The sequence below is a fragment of the Bombina bombina genome, chromosome 4 (genome assembly GCF_027579735.1).
Source record: "Bombina bombina isolate aBomBom1 chromosome 4, aBomBom1.pri, whole genome shotgun sequence".
In the NCBI taxonomy this organism is placed as follows: domain Eukaryota; kingdom Metazoa; phylum Chordata; class Amphibia; order Anura; family Bombinatoridae; genus Bombina; species Bombina bombina.
This window is the reverse complement of record NC_069502.1, coordinates 949,312,549-949,329,652: the sequence shown is the minus strand read 5'-3', so window position 1 is coordinate 949,329,652 and position 17,104 is coordinate 949,312,549. Positions and strand designations below refer to the sequence as shown.

Sequence of the window (17,104 nt, the reverse complement as noted above, 5' to 3'; positions counted from 1 at the left end):
ATTGTAGTTAACTTGCCAAGATTTTAATTGTTTTTATATTTTAATCATTTCAAGTTATTGTAACATTTGTATGTCAATAATAAAATGCAATCCCCTAACTGCTAAGAGGATTGGTTACTACTGAGCATATATCTTAGAGCTATCGTAGCTCTTATGTGAGTGAGTACTTTACCCATCATTCTACTCAGTATTTATAATATTATACTGTGGAAGTTCTACTTTTTTTCTTTGAGGACATTAAGGACATTTCCAGGATATTCTACTATACCGTGTTGCATTTTAATTTCCTTTTTTTTAACTGTATTTCTTTTGTGCCGGCCTCTAATTTATTTCCCCATGAATAGTTTTATGCATGGTGAAAAAAACTTTGCAATGAACTTTCAAAGTCTGAAGATTGTAGTGGAAAAAATTTAAATTTGTTATATTTAAATTACAGGAAAAGCAGAAACAGTACATAATGAAACCACATTACCACATTTTTGTTGTGCATATGATACCTTTTTCTGGGAGTTATTTGTTTTATTTCAAGGGTCATGAAAGTCAAAACTAACATGGTTTAGACTGAGCAGGGACAGTAAATACCTTGTAGTTATACAACATTTTTTTTGTGTTGCTATAGAACAACATATAAGCCAAGTCTTAATATTTTAAAAAAAGTAACATTCTATTTACTGCAATTATTTTAATTAGCCAAACTCCACCCACTATTTGCCGTATTTAAAGGAGCCAATCTTGGCTTTAGTCCACAGACAACAAGGTCATTGTCATAAAGTTAGTATAAAATGCTTTGTATTACATTTGTTATCTGAGAAAAGCCAAGCAGGCACACACAGGTAGCAGAGTTAGCCTTGATAGGTCAGAAAATGCTCAATTTTCAGAGCTAATTACATGAAAAGGGGGTAAAATAAAATAAACAATAAAAATATATTGCAAAGTTGTTTCATTATGCATACTTAAACATTTTATATTAAACATCTCAAGGTGCTTACTGTCCTTTTAAGAGATTTTTTAAATTTTATTTTACTTTTGTTATCAAATTTGCTTTGTTCATTAAAAAACATATCTAGATAGGCTCTTTAATGTTTCTTTTGAGGGACAGGAAAAACCTTGAGATTTTTTATATAAAATGTTTAAATGTGTGTAATAAAAGAACTTTGTAATATAAATTCACTATTTATTTAACTTTCTTTTATGTAATATAGCCCGGATTGGCTCTTCCAAATAAGGTAAGTGGTGAGTTTAGCTATTAAAAAACAATTGCAGGAAACAACAAGCTAATGTCTTTTAAAAAAATGTTTAGACTTATGTTATGTTATTTTATGACAAGCCCCTTCAATGGGGTTCATAACAGTCAGATTTTACCTAAGACAAAGCTCTATTATTTGATGGCTGGACACAAAAACCTCACTTTACCATAATTTGTTTAAATTACTTGTGCAGACTTTTAGAAACTATGTACAAATATTAAGTTAATTTCGTGCAATGGTTTTGGGTTTGTTTATTAAGCATAAAAAAACTAAATTGGAAATGAAAGAATACTGTTTCTTGGCTCATGTCCCTAAGTTGTACTAACCAATGAAGACCAGTTAATTAAACTGAGTCAAAAAAATACCAAAAGTGAGACACCCGACCTTTTCAGGATGTTAGACTTTTCCCCTTCCTGCTACATACATGTATGCATTAAAAAGCAATAACAAGATGGAAGGAAGGCTGGCCATGAGCAAATATTTCCCTTGCAGAATGGGCTTTAAGCCCCAGTAGCATAGGTGCAAACCGTGCAATCATAAGTTCACAAACTACTCCTCTAGGAAATCAGTCTTTAATGCAATGTTCAAATGGAATCACCATCCACCAGTAAGCAGTATGCTATGTTCTTATCACAAGGGTATTTGTAAATGCTCTAGTCGGTCACAGTGGAAAGCATGAAGGGTGGGAAAGCTAACAAGAAACAAGCATTTTCTATAGTAAACTCTAAAAAAAAAAAAGAGAGAAAAAGAGAAAGCCCTTCAGAGATATAATTGTAACGAAATACAATTAGTTTTATCATATCTACCAATCCTGCATGGAGATTATAAATTGATTTATGTTAAGAATGGTTTGGAGCTTTGTGTATTTTGGAAAAAAAACCACAGGAAGTATATTACGAATAAGTGTTGTGAGGACTCTTAAATTAGCTCACCAGTACCAAGATAGAGTGTGTAACAATTGCTGTTCCACTTATGTCCTCTATTTAATCCCCTTTAACATGAGAAATACATTTTGGTAAAAATAGTTCTTATGAAAGTTGTCAAACACCCATATAACAAAAGAAAAAAACAGTGCACAGTCTACACATCCAGATAACCCAATAGATGCATTTAAATGGGATAGCAGTGGTGCGGATGGAAACGGATTGCAATAGTTCACTCTGAAAGCTGTGATTATGTGATCTCCTGTAAAATGATTTTAATAATGCCTGTAATGTTTGTATTTCTCACTCGCACTCTTGTGATTGGCACAATCAAATCTAAAATATTATATATTAAAACATGCCATTTGTAGATCTAGGTGTCCTGAAGTGAGTTTTCCTGCATATTCCCATAGCTATACATGATATCATGTATATATGTAAATGTGCACCCTATTGACTGTATCCAGCCTCTATATCAGGGAGGAATGGAGCTTTAAAGGGACAGTACACTGTAAAATTGTTTTTCCATTAATGTATTTGCAATGACTTGTTATAATACCAGCTGCAGAGTATAAAATGTTTGAGAAATTGCATTTTCAGCTTTATTTGTGTATATGAAGTAGCTGGTTTTGTGCTTTGAAACCACAGCCTATTACAATGGGTTGAACTTAAAGGTAATATCAAATGTCATTATGTTATCACTTTGTGTACACAGACTTGCTTCCTTATCTTATATTTGTCTGGAAAACCAAAGCCTAATGCTTAGAGAGAACAATAGAACATTTTATGACATTATCATTTATTTATCTATCCTGCACCCCACTGAGAGTGTAATTTATTCTGCTGGCAGTGTTTACATGGGCTTATCAATAGTTTAGATTCCAGTATAAAAACTTTCAGTATAGGTGGGGATACCACAAGCTAAATCAGCTATTCCAAATGCTGAAATAGGAGTAAAGGAGCTACTTGTAAACAATTTAATACACTTTAGCAGTTAAAATGTATCATTGGCAATAATTTAAAAGGGAGAAACATTTGGAGTGAACTGTTGATAACACGTATGTTAACAAACTGCTAGAATGTCTCCAATGGCAATCTCAGAGTGTTTAACATAGGTGCAATGTAAAAAACTGTTTGGAAATAGCCGTGAAAAAGTTTAACAGATGGCCGAAAAGCCCTTCCAAGGACTTATCAAGTCCCTTGAGGTGCCAAATTTAATCTTTCATGATTCAGATAGAGCATGAAATTTTAAGCAGCTTTCTAATGTACTTATATTATCAAATTTTCTTTGTTCTCATGCTATGTTTATTTTAAAAGCAGAAATGTAAATCTTAGAAGCCAGCCCATTTTAGGTCCAGCACCATGGATAGCGCTTGCTTACTGGAGGCTTACATTTACCCACCAATAAGCAAGCATAACCCAGGTTCTAAACCAAAAAAGGGCCGGCTCCTATGCATCACATTGCTGGTTTTTAAATAAAGATAGCAAGAGAACAAAGAAAAAATAATAATAGGAGTAAATTAGAAAGTTACTTAAAATTGCATGCTCTATCTGAATCATGAAAAAAAGGTGGGTTTAGTGTCCCTTTAATAAGCCAAAAGTGGCTCAGAAAGTAGTTGAAAAGTGGCTCAGAAAGTAGTTAAAAAGTGATCCCGAAATGTATTGTGATTGCCAAAAATAGATTAATTATTTATTATATTATATTACATCAGAACATTCTCCTTTAATTTGCCTCTACTTTCCAATCCATAAGATTGCATAAGAAAAACAATCTGTTTTTCTCTAAAACATAATCAGTAACTAACAAAGGAATATTATACAGCATAGTTAGTTACCAAAAGCAATTAATTGTTTTTCAGATTTTCTCAGTTCAGCTTTAAGCACTTCAAACAAGGCATGAGAAACAGGAAGTCCAAGCCTCTGCTCAGATGCATGCAAAACTGTATTAATTCAGGGAGAAAGGCTGGGTCATGAATATAAAGGGTATGTCGCACAACCTAAATAATATGCATAAGTATAGATTAAATAAATGTAACTGGTTCCCTAGTAATATGAATACCATGAAAAATGTCTTCCTCTATATGAGAGGGTACATGAGGAATGTTGAACTTTTCTAAACACCATTCATCAGAAGTAGGCTGGACATGGTGCATATTGACTCCAAAGAGGAGCTCAGTAGAAGAATTGCAAAAATGTCCATCTCTCCACGCTTCTTTATAATATATATAAGCACTCGTCCCCTCGTCCAGGACGAGAACCAAATCTGAGTGGGAGAGTTCAGATTAGTAGGGTGTGACAAGTATGTTTTTTTTTATTTTCCAATATATCAAAGCTTTTGTTTATTGCAGGATGCAATTGCCTCTGCTGGCCTTACACGCTGCGTGGCTGCCCTGTTCCACCCACCTCTATCTATAGAAGCCTGTGCGCAGTAAAATATTTATAGCCAAACAGCGTGCCTCTATGCCATACAGTGGACTAGAGTTCTGCGTGTGTATGCATGGCTAATTTACATATGTTCTACAATTGGCTCTTCTCAAATGCCACTAACCACGCTTCCAAACAATGGGAGGTCTAGGCGGCATGGAGGTTTCCTGTATCTTACAGTCTAGCGGTTAAAGGACCAGTAAATACAGTAGACTTGCATAACCAACAAATGCATGATAAAAAGAGTTTCAGGTAAATTTTGAGGACAATTGTAAGCTATATATATTATTAGATTAATATTTAATTTATATACAAATATTCCTTTGGATCAAATTGTAACTATTATAAAGGCACAGAGCTTAAGATCAGTAATTATTATTGCAGCGATAATATATTTTGTAGTGAATTATAGGTATTCGCTAATAACAGGATTATATTGAATAAACTATTGTAAAAATGGTGATACCTTTGAAACTGTATTAGCGTTTCAAGTTAATTAAATACTAAGCTAAAATCACAATGTCTGTGACCAGAAGTGACTCAAATACATCTGTGAACAGCGTTAAAATGTGTTCCCCAAAATTGCCCATTTATAAAATAACCCCGGCAGAATCCCTTAGAATGGAGGAGGAGCTAAGTGAACACACAAAAAGCTTTACACATGGGAAGAAAAGGCCTACTGCTGTTTTATGGGGGGGTGGGGGGGGTTTGCCTTGCCTTTCTTTTTAGACAATCTAGTGTGACACAGTCCTTGTGAAACAACCTTGCTGGAACTTTTTGGTAAAGAAAAAGAGAATATTGGGCTATTTTCCTTCCTAAATTGTGGATCTCTTCCTTATATGACAGAGAAAAACACTGGTGTGAACAGCGCTGAAACTCTCAAAGTTTGCTAACTGGTAACGTATAAGAGAAATATTTTAATATACTATAGCTAAGATTTCATTATAGCAATAGTGTAATAGTGGAAAATGTGATTTAAAGGTATACCTTATATTTATAATTTAATATTAAATAGACCAGTGTATTATAGAAGATAATAATTATATTAACATTAAGTAAATTTACTATTGAGGAAAAAGGGGTTTTGCATTTAATATTCATAAGTTACTTTTTACTTACTGTAAAAAAACTTAGATATTGTATTTCAAATTGGCCTGATGGTACTTATTGCTATTGTATTGATAATATATTGATGTATTAGTTTTGTATAAATCTCTCTGGTTGATAAAGTTATAGAATACTATTATTAGATTAGATAGTTCAATTATACTTCCTGAAAATTCTATTAAATTTATTGAGATTTGGTAAGATTTTACTTTTATATTTGGATATATTTGCTATCCAAACGTTGTTAAATAAGCCAAATTATTTAATTGGTTAATGACAATGTTACTGGCTAATTATAAATTGATCTAGTAAAATTCAATTGTGATATTTAATATTTAATTCATTTTCAGATAAGGTTAATTTCTAAATAATAATGTGTCCATATCCAGGATAACAGATGATTTAATTGAAACTCAATCTACATATCTCTATAGCTTGCTTTATATTTTAAGTATTGTAATAATCAGTAATATATTAATTTTACTTTTATATATATATATATATATATATATATATATATATATATATATATATATATATAGACATAATTGATATTCAGTTTACTGCATAAATATACTCAATATGTTTATAATAATTTACCTGATTAGACTTAGGAAAATATTTTAATTTACGATTAAATATTAATATTTAATAATAATTTTATTGTCATTAATTATTGAAGATCCCTAATATTGCTATCTTGGAGTGTACAGCAGAGATTATATAACATTTTACTGGAGAGCACTGCTGAGATCCCACTATATTATTTGGAGGTATTGCTGACGATAATTTTATTATTATTATTTATTAATATTCAGAGATTATCCCTAATATATCTTTGGAGGACACTCTCCTGAGATGTACTAATAAGACAATGCAATAGAACTTGGTCTGAACTTCAAATAGTAGATTTTTTTTGACAAATTTAAAAGTTATGTCTATTTCCACTCCTCCTGTATCATGTGACGGCCATCAGCAAATCACAAATACATATACGTACATTCTGTGAATTCTTGCACATGCTTAGTAGGAGCTAGTGACTCAAAAAGTGTAAATATAAAAAGACTGCACATTTTGTTAATGAAAGTAAATTGGAAAGTTATTTAAAATTGTCTGCTCTATCTGAATCATTAAAGTTTAATTTTGACTTAAGGGTCTCTTTAACAGAATAAGGTAAAATGTTAATAGCCTGCGCACAGGCTTCTATAAACAGACGTGCACGGAACAGGGCATCCACAAAGCAAGTAGGAGAACAGATTTGCTGGTTAAGGACAGCGGAAGCATTTACATCCTTCACTAAGTGAAAGACTCATTAGTTAATCGTGCTATTACTGTGCTCCAAGTCTAATTTATTTTGTTGCTGTGCAGTGCACCACTCTAAAGCTGAACTAAAGTAACAAGTGCAGTAAAAAAAAAAACCAATTTGAACCAGTCCACCCACACAGCAGGATGCATGTGAGTACAATGATGCAATGGGTGGTTTATTATACTGAAGACACTGTTGACATTGCTAACTTGTATTAAAAAACAAATTATTATGTGAAAAGTATTTGTTAGGCTCCTGCTTTCCTTTAACCTAATCAGAAGTTTAATGTTTAATCATCCAGTTCCATTATGGAAAAGAGAGATTTACTTATTATAATTTTTGTTTTTTTATGATTTGTAAGTAGAAGGCCTGGAGCCTTCTACTTACAAATCATAAAAAAACAAAAATTATAATTGATGAAATGATTTGTAAGTAGAAGGCTCCAGTTCAAAACACTTTTGCCCACAGAAGCTTTTTCTAACACTGACTATACTGAGGGCTTTCCAATGAGAAAAAAATGGAAAAGCTTCCAGTTTTTCCAATCTTAAAAGAGGAGACCTTTCAACTCTCTGACTCTGCAATCAATTTTTTCTCCTTACACCCTCTGATAGTGTACTTGAGTATTTTTTCCTGGCTGGTAATACTCACTACAGTACTGCCCCGCTGTCAGGGTGCCAGGAATCAGACGAGAAGTGCAAAAATAATCACACCTTTATTAATAGCAAAAAATAATAAAATGTCCACAAGTCAAATAATAAGCCAGGAATTAAAACCAGAGCTGGTAGTCAGACGAGCCAAGTCAGGAGCCAAAGCGAGTAGTCAGACGAGCCGGAATAAGGAACAAGGAGAACAGCAAAGTCAGGAACAAGCCAGGGATGAGGAACCAGGAGGGATGTCAGACAGCCAGGTAATACACAGGAGCTCTCACAAACAGGTCTAAGACGACGCAAGGGCAAAGCATACTGAACAGAGGCCCTTTAAATAATAAGTGATGACATCACAATTCTGAGACTGCATCCTGTCTCACACGGATGATGTACAACAGTCTGGCCATAAAAGGAAGTGCAGGAAATGAGCAGCATCACACAGTATGCACCAGAGTCAGCAAGATAGGTGAGTAAAATGGCTGCCAGCAGCACATGGCAAACAAAGCAGACAAAAAACCCTGACAGTACCCTCCCCTCAATGACCCCTCCCCCGCGGGAGGACAAAAGGCTTATTGGGGAAACGGGCATGGAAGGCACGGAGGAGGGCGGAAGTATGAACATCAGAGGAGGGAACCCATGAACGCTCCTCCGGACCGTAGCCCCTCCAGTGAACCAAATACTGTACGCTGCCCCTGGACATACGAGAGTCAATAATGCTGCTGACCTCATACTATCTTCTTGGGTAACCCATGTAAACGGAAGACCTCCCGGGCAAAAATTGAAGCAAACTCCTGAGCGGTAGGCAACTTCTTCAAGGGAATGCAATGTGACATTTTAGAAAAACGGTCAACCACCATAAGGATAACAGTAATGCCATTGGAAACAAGGAGCTCGACAATGAAGTTCATGGAAAGATGTGTCCAAGGACGCTCACCATTAGCAATAGGTTGAAGAAGACCCACAGGAAGACGTCGAGGAGTCTTATTCTGTGCACAAACTGAGCAGGAGGCAACATACGCAGCAACATCAGAACGAAGACCTGGCCACCAGAATTGTCGAGTGACAGACCAAATCATTTGGTTCTTGCCTAGGAGACCTGCGGCTTTAGGATAGTAGTAAGGATAGTGGTAAGTGTGCAAAAGTTTAGTTAGAAGATTCTCAGAAACAAAACACTTACCACTAGGTTTCTCCGGAGGTGCATTGGTTTGTGCAGCCAGGATCTCCTCCCCCAAGGGAGAAGTCAAATTAGTATGTATGGTAGCCAAAATATGGTCAGGAGGTATAACTGGAGTAGGTACAGACTCCTCCTTGGACAGAGGGGAAAATTGTCGAGAGAGGGAATCAGCCCTAACATTCTTACTACCAGGCAGGTAGGAGACCACATAATTAAACCGAGACAAAAATAGCGCCCATCTGGCCTTTCGGGGCGACAAACGTATTGCTTAAGATAGATAAGTTAAATTCTTGTGGTCAGTAAGAATGAGCACTTGCACGCTAGTTCCCTCGAGAAGATGCCTCCATTCCTTAAGTGCCAAAATTATGGCCAGTAATTCCCTGTCGCCAATTTCATAATTGCACTCCGCTGGAGACAATTTCTTAGAGAAGAAACCACATGGATGCAAGGAACCGTCAGGCGTAGGACGTTGAGACAAGAGGGCACCTACTCCAGACTCAGACGCATCAACCTCAAGAACGAAAGGCAGGACAGGGTTAGGATGAGCCAGAACTGGAGCGGCAGCAAAGGCAGTCTTAAGACTATCAAAGGCCTTAATGGCAGTAAGTGACCAATGGAGTGGATCATTCTCTTTATGGGCCATGTCTGTGATAGGTTTGACCAAGGAAGAAAAGTTTTTAATAAACTTTCTATAGTAATTGGCAAACCCCAAAAAACATTGAATAGACCAAAGATCAACTGGGCGAGGCCACTGCAGAACTGCAGATAACTTGTCAGGATCCATGGAGAACCCTGCAACGGAGATAACATAACCTAGGAAGGTTACTTGAGTCTGATGGAACTCACATTTCTTGAGTTTACAAAACAGGCCGTTTTCACGTAGTATCTGAAGAACCCGTGTAACATCAGAACAATGAGCCTCAAGTGTGGGTGAGTGTATGAGGTTGTCGTCCAAGTACACCACAACACACTGTTGCAACATATCTCGTAGGACATCATTAATAAATTCCTGGAAAACAGCAGGAGCATTACTAAAGACCGTAGCTCCCTTGAGGCGGTCAAAGAGTTCCGTAATGAGCGGAATAGGGTAAGCATTCTTAATGGTAAGATAATTAAGACCCCTATAATCGATGCATGGTCTTAACTCGCCACCCTTTTTCTTCACAAAGAAGAAGCCAGCCCCTGCAGGAGATCAGGATTTGCGGATGATCCCCCGCGACAGAACTTTGGCAACATACTCCTCCATAGCACAATTCTCTGCAACAGACAGAGGGTAAACCCGGCCCCGAGAAGGAATGGCTCCGGGTTGCAGGTTTATGGCACAATCGTAAGACCGGTGAGGAGGCAATGTACCGGCACGCACCTTGTCAAAAACGTCTAGGAACTCTCGGTACTCCTCTGGCAATTGAGATACCGAAGAAGTGCACAAGACTTTAACTGGTTTCCGAAGACAAGTGGAAATACATAGCAGAGACGACGACAAAATTTCGGACCTGCGCCAGTCAAGACTGGGATTATGCTTTTGGAACCAGGGATAACCCAGAACAACCGAAAAATGCAGAGAGTTTATCACCTGGAACTGGAGGGTTTCAAAATGGAGAGCACCAACAGCCATGGATAACAGAGCAGTTTCGTGAGTAACGAGTGCGGGCTGAAGGGGCCTGCCATCAATGGCCTCAATATCAAGTGGAACGGACCGAGGCAAAACAGGAATGGAGTGCTTTGATACAAAAGCACTGTCAATGAAATAGCCCGCAGCACTAGAGTCAACAAGAGCCTGGGTGACTATGGAGGAGTCCACCCAGGAAAGGACAACTGTGACCAAAGGTTTCTCCTTTAGTGGTTCCGGGGACGAGGATAAACCACCCAAGGTTTGCACCCGACAGGACCTTAGGTGTGAGTGTTTCCCGGCCGTGTAGGACAAGACTTCAAAAGGTGGCCCCGTAACCCACAATAGAGGCAGAGCCCCTCCCTCCTCCTAAAGGCCCTCTCCGCCACGAAGAGATGCGTGAATCCCAACTGCATCGGCTCAGCAGTATCTGGTGACTCTGGACCAGGAGGCATGGGAGGAGAGGGAGGCATGGGTGGGAACGAACACGTAGGAGACAGCGGAACAGGAGGCTTCCGCAAGCGCTCCTTGAAAGAGGGCCTTTCACTTAGTCTGATGTCAATTAGGATTAAAAAAGACACCAATGCCTTGAGATCTTCTGGTAAATCTCTGGCAGCAACTTCATCTTTAATCGCATCAGAGAGCCCATGAAAGAAGGCGGCAACAAGGGCTTCATTGTTCCAACCTACCTCTGCGGCAAGCATATGGAACTCAATGGCATACTGAGCAACAGATCTTGTACCTTGCTGAATGGACATGAGTTGTTTAGCAGCAGAGGAGGAGTGAGCCGGAACATCAAATACCCTTCAAAAGGAGGCCACAAATTCAGGGTAATTTGAAATCATAGGTTTATTAGTCTCCCACAAGGGATTAGCCCAGGCAAGAGCTGTGTCAGAGAGTAACGAGATGAGAAATCTCACCTTAGCTCTGTCAGAGGGAAACGCCTGAGGTAACATCTCAAAGTAAATGATCACCTGGTTCAAAAACCCTCTGCACTGATTAGGATCACCTCCATAATGCTGAGGTAGAGGTGCAGAACCGGACATGCTCCTGGTAGGACTAGGTGCAGCAGCGGAAACAGGAGCAGCCATAACTTGTGGGACACCTTGGTCCAAATGTGCAGTGCGAGTCAGCAGGGTTTGCAGGGCTAGTTCAAATTGATCCAAGAGGTGATCCTGTTCATTCATCCTGGAAATTATGGCAGGTAAAGGTGGATTATTAGCACCATCAGGATTCATGGCCCTTACGTAATGTCAGGGTGCCAGGAATCAGACTGAGACGAGAAATGCAAAAATAATCACACCTTTATTAATAGCAAAAAGAAATAAAATGTCCACAAGTCAAATAACAAGCCAGGAATCAAAACCAGAGCTGGTAGTCAGACGAGCCAAGTCAGGAGCCAAAGCGAGTAGTCAGACGAGCCGGAATCAGGAACAAGGAGGACAGCAGAGTCAGGAACAAGCCAGGGATCAGGAACCATGACGGGATGTCAGCCCAGCCAGGTAATACACAGGAGCTCTCACAAACAGGTCTAAGACAACGCAAGGGCAAAGCATACTGAACAGAGGCCCTTTAAATAATAAGTGATGACATCACAATTCTGAGACTGCATCATGTCTCACACGGATGATGTATACCAGCCTGGCCATAAAAGGAAGTGCAGGAATTGAGCAGCATCACACAGTATGCACCAGAGTCAGCAAGAGAGGTGAGTAAAATGGCTGCCAGCAGCACATGGCAAACAAAACAGGGAAAAAACCCTGACACCCGCTTAGCAAGATGGTGTTGTTCAATGGTGCTACTCAAACGTTTGTCATGAGTTGTGATTTCCTCTCATGCAGCTAATGCATACACACAACCAATTCCCTCAGTGCTGGGCAGTTTATTTTACATGATGTAGATCTTTTTATAATGGCATTGTGTTACAGTTCTCATATTTGCTGAAGCATGTGAACTTTTCATTTCTATGTAAAAGTGTAAAAAAATTTTTTAAAAAATGCTATAGTGCACAGAATGTTTAATTATTTGCCCTAGGACAACTTTTCCATGACAAGGACTAGGGTGCCTTAGGAATGTAATTAAATATTTTACATATATATATAAATCTAAGTAAAGAATGTAAAACGAACAAAAACATATAGTACTTTTCCATTAATGGACCGCTACTTTGTTGGTAAATACAGAATGCCAACAGATGGCGCTATAGTTTTGGTCCATTAATGGAAAAGTCATTATTTTTTAGAAGCATAACTTCCCTCTCGGGTGCTTTATTCTCTTTCCTCGCATTGTTCTTGCTGCCCTTACGCTAGTCACACTTAGCGGGGCTCTCCACCGATCCTTTGGCATCCACCCCATGTGAACTTTGGGGAATAATGTTTATAAGGGGTGCGCACCTCTTGAACCCTCCAGGCAGAGGCAAAAAAGATAGTGGAGATGAGTGAATTACTTTTCCATTAACCAACCAAAACTCTATAGCGCCATCTGCTGGCATTCTGTATTCATCAACAGAGTGGCGGTTCGTTAATGGAAAAATAACAAACATCTAGCTCATATTTTACTGTGAAATTAACATGATCTACTATGCAGTGTTCTTTCATTTGTTCAACCGCTAAGTGCTTTTTAATAGTTTATCATTTAAACTAAGCCCGAATGATCTTATGTCATACCACAAAGTAGCACAGGAGAGTCCTTTACTGGGGCTGGTTGGTCATTAAGATCATTTTGCTCCTACCCCTTAGTGTTATTATCAAGTACCTGAGGCTTCTTGACATGTCCTTTTCTGGTTGCTGTGTGTTTGTGTGCATCAACACCTCCCTGTGTGTGGGTTTATCCTTGACTGTGTGTGTCTATCTTTCCCATCCTCTGTGTTTTTCTGTCTCTCCCTGCCTGTGAGTGTGTCTGTATTTGCCTGGCTCTTTTTGTCTGCCTATCCCTGTCACTGCATGTGTATCTGTCTATTCCTGTCTCTTTGTGTCTGTTTATCCCTGCTGCCTTTGTACATGAGAGTCAGTATATTCCTGCCTGTGTGTGTATGTATCTCTCTCTACCTCAGCTTGCTGTCATCTGAACTTGGTGTCCAGCTTTTGACTGCTGACATTTCAAATTGTGTGTCATGCCTCTGTCTAATGCTACCTGCTTGCAAGCATTAAAACTGTGCCCAGCCTCTACCTGCCGGTCTTTGAAAAATGTATATATTTATGTAAGGCTTCAGCCTGCAGCCATCTGAAGAAGTATCTCTTGTAAGAGAATGGGATTACTATTATTTAGAAGTGTAAAAGTACAAGCTAATAGTGCTTTTTTAATAATACAAATCTATTATTATCAAAATCTAATCTCTCTCTCTCTCTCTCTCTGTATGTATATATATATATATATATATATATATATATACACACACTCACTGGTCACTTTATTAGGTACACCTTGCTATTACCGGGTTGGACCCCCGTTTGCCTTCAGAACTGCCTTAATTCTTCTTGGCATAGATTCAACAAGGTGTTGGAAACATTCATCAGATATTTTGGTCTATATTGACCGGATAGCATCACGCAGTTTCTGCCGATTTGTCGGCTGCACATCCAAGATGTGAATCTCCCGTTCCACCACATCCCAAAGTTGCTCTATTGGATTGAGATCTGGGGACTGTGGAGGCCCTTGGAGTACAGTGAACTCATTGTCATGTTTAAGAAACCAGTTTGAGATGATTTGAGCTTTGTGACATGGTGCATTATCCTACTGGAAGTAGCCATCAGAAGACGAGTACATTGTAGTCATTAAGGGATGGACATGGTCAGCAACAATACTCAGGTAGGCCGTGGTGTTTAAACAATGCTCAAATGGTACTAAGGGACCCAAAGTGTGCCAAGAAAATATCCCCCATGCCATCACACCACCACCACTAGCCAGAACCGTTGATACAAGGCAGGATGGATCCATACTTTCATGTTGTTTACACCAAATTCTGACCCTACCATCTTAATGTCTCACAGCTGAAATTGAGACTCATCAGACCAGGCAACGTTTTTCCAATCTTCTATTGTTCAATTTTGATGAGCCTGTGTGAATTGTAGCCTCAGTTTCCTGTTCTTAGCTGACAGGACTGGCACCCGGTGTGGTCTTCTGCTGCTGTAGCCCATCTGCTTCAAGGTTTGGCATGTTGTGCATTAAGAGATAGTATTCTATATTCCTTGGTTGTAACGAGTGGTTATTCGAGTTACTGTTGCCTTTCTATCATCTCAAACCAGTCTGCCCATTCTCCTCTGACCTCTGACATCAACAAGGCATTTCCATCCACTCACTGGATATTTTTTCTTTTTTGGACCATTCTCTGTAATCCCTAGAGATGGTTGTGCATGAAATTCCTAGTAGATCAGCAGTTTTTGAAATACTCAGACCAGCCGGTCTGGCACCAACAACCATGCCACATTCAAAGTCACTTAAATCCCCTTTCTTCCACGTTCTGATGCTCGGTTTGAACTTAAGCAAGTCGTCTTCACCAAATCTAGATGCCTAAATTGCATTTAGTTTCTGCCAAGTGATTGGCTGATTAGCAATTTGTGTTACCAAGCAATTAAACAGGTGTACCTAATAAAGTGGCCGGTGTGTGTGTGTGTGTGTGTGTATATATATATATATATTAGAGCTGCGCATCTTCACTTGTCTCACGATTCGATTCGATTACGATTATCATTGTAACGATTCGATACGATTCGATTCTACGATGCATCGCGATGCATCACGATTACTGCCCATGATTTTCATGATCTTGTTCTATTCCATATTTTATATATATATATATATATATATATATATTTATATATATATATATATATATATATATGTGTGTGTGTGTATATATATATATATACACACACACACACATATATATATATACACACACACACATATATATATATATATATATATATATAATAATCTTTTAAACAACTGTGTAAGATGGAAGAGCACTTATAAACATAATACTACAATATGCACAGAAATGTATCTGTAGATTTATTTTACAAAGGAAAATATAACAAGCAGCAGTGTACTCACTCAAACATTCTCACGGAGTACATGCAGACATCTGAAACCTGACCCAGAGAGCATTACCATTACCAATAGACCTCCTCTCACATGTTCCGGTCAGGAATTTTTATGACACCTATCCTAAAGAGCCGACAGCAGCCTCATGTAAACAGTGAATCTTTTCTTGTATTATAGATTCACTGTTTACTGTTGCGGTCTCTGCTGCATGTTTCCTCTCAGTCAGATCCCTAGCCCAAACGAGCATTTGAGGGTTTCTATTAGATACAGTAAGTCAAAAGTTTTACAGCAACCCTCAAATGCTCGTTTGGGCTAGGGATCTGACTGAGAGGAAACATGCAGCAGAGACCGCAACAGTAAACAGTGAATCTATAATACAAGAAAAGATTCACTGTTTACATGAGGCTGCTGTCGGCTCTTTAGGATAGGTGTCATAAAAATTCTTGACCGGAACATGTGAGAGGAGGTCTATTGGTAATGCTCTCTGGGTCAGATATCTGCGCAGTGTGCACAGGAAGTCCTGAATCACAGGAGTTCCCTGTCAGACTCGCCTGGCATGTATGGGGTTAATGGTGCCTATCTGGGAGTTGCCTGTTCTATGTCACCTGTCTTTATAATATAAGCCTTTCCAAGCCGCCTCCTCCCCTGTATGTCAGTTTGTTTATTTTTTTATTGCAAGTACTGTGAGTTTGCCCTCCCTTCACTGACTGCTGCTTTATTTAATACTATTGGTATTGGTAGTACTAGCAGTCAGTGCCTATCACTGTTCTACGTTATCAGCAGCTAATTCAGAGGGATTATATGAATTCCTGTGACACTGGCTACCGAGAGCCTCTCTCTGACGAGCACGATATTGCACTACGTAGAACAGTGATAGGCACTGACTGCTAGTACTACCAATACCAATAGTATTAAATAAAGCAGCAGTCAGTGAAGGGAGGGCAAACCAAACTCCCAGTACTTGCAATAAAAAAAATAAACGAACTGACATACAGGGGAGGAGGCGGCTTGGAAAGGCTTATATTGTGGCTCCATAACAACAGTGAAGTTTAAAAACAGAGCAATGAGTAAAACAGGAAACTGACAGTACAAGACTCATTTCCTCACATACCGAATCCCCTGCCCATGACGTCACTGACCCGGAATCGATTAAGATCCTTCACTGCATCGATGCAGAATCGTTCACTGCTGCATCGTGATGCATCGGTGTGACGATTATTTTTGACAGCCCTAATATATATATATATATATATATATATATATATATATATATATACACACACAGTACATATATATATATATATATATATATAGTGTTTCAATGACACTTCATCAGTGAGTTAGCCAGTAATCCCAAACAAAAATTAGTAGCCAAATATTTTCCACTTGTAAATATAGCTTCTTAAAACTCTAACACTAATTCAATAGTGGAACGCAAGACATTAAACATAGAAAAAAGAAATATAAAACTTCTAATAAGGCCTAGACTAATCTTTAGACACAACTGATGACACTGCAACACACTATCAACCAATGATCTAGAATAAAACAATTTTTTCTCCTCAAACAGGTATATAATACTCTTCCAACTTAACTAAGGAGATGTCATCATTCTGATAAA

General features: G+C 38.3%; 1 protein-coding gene across 1 annotated transcript in view; it reads right to left on the bottom strand.

The window, feature by feature from the left end:
- The window catches only part of ACOXL (acyl-CoA oxidase like), a 1,233,832-nt gene that overhangs the window by 790,898 nt on the left and 425,830 nt on the right, over nt 1-17,104 (bottom strand). The window lies entirely within an intron of this gene.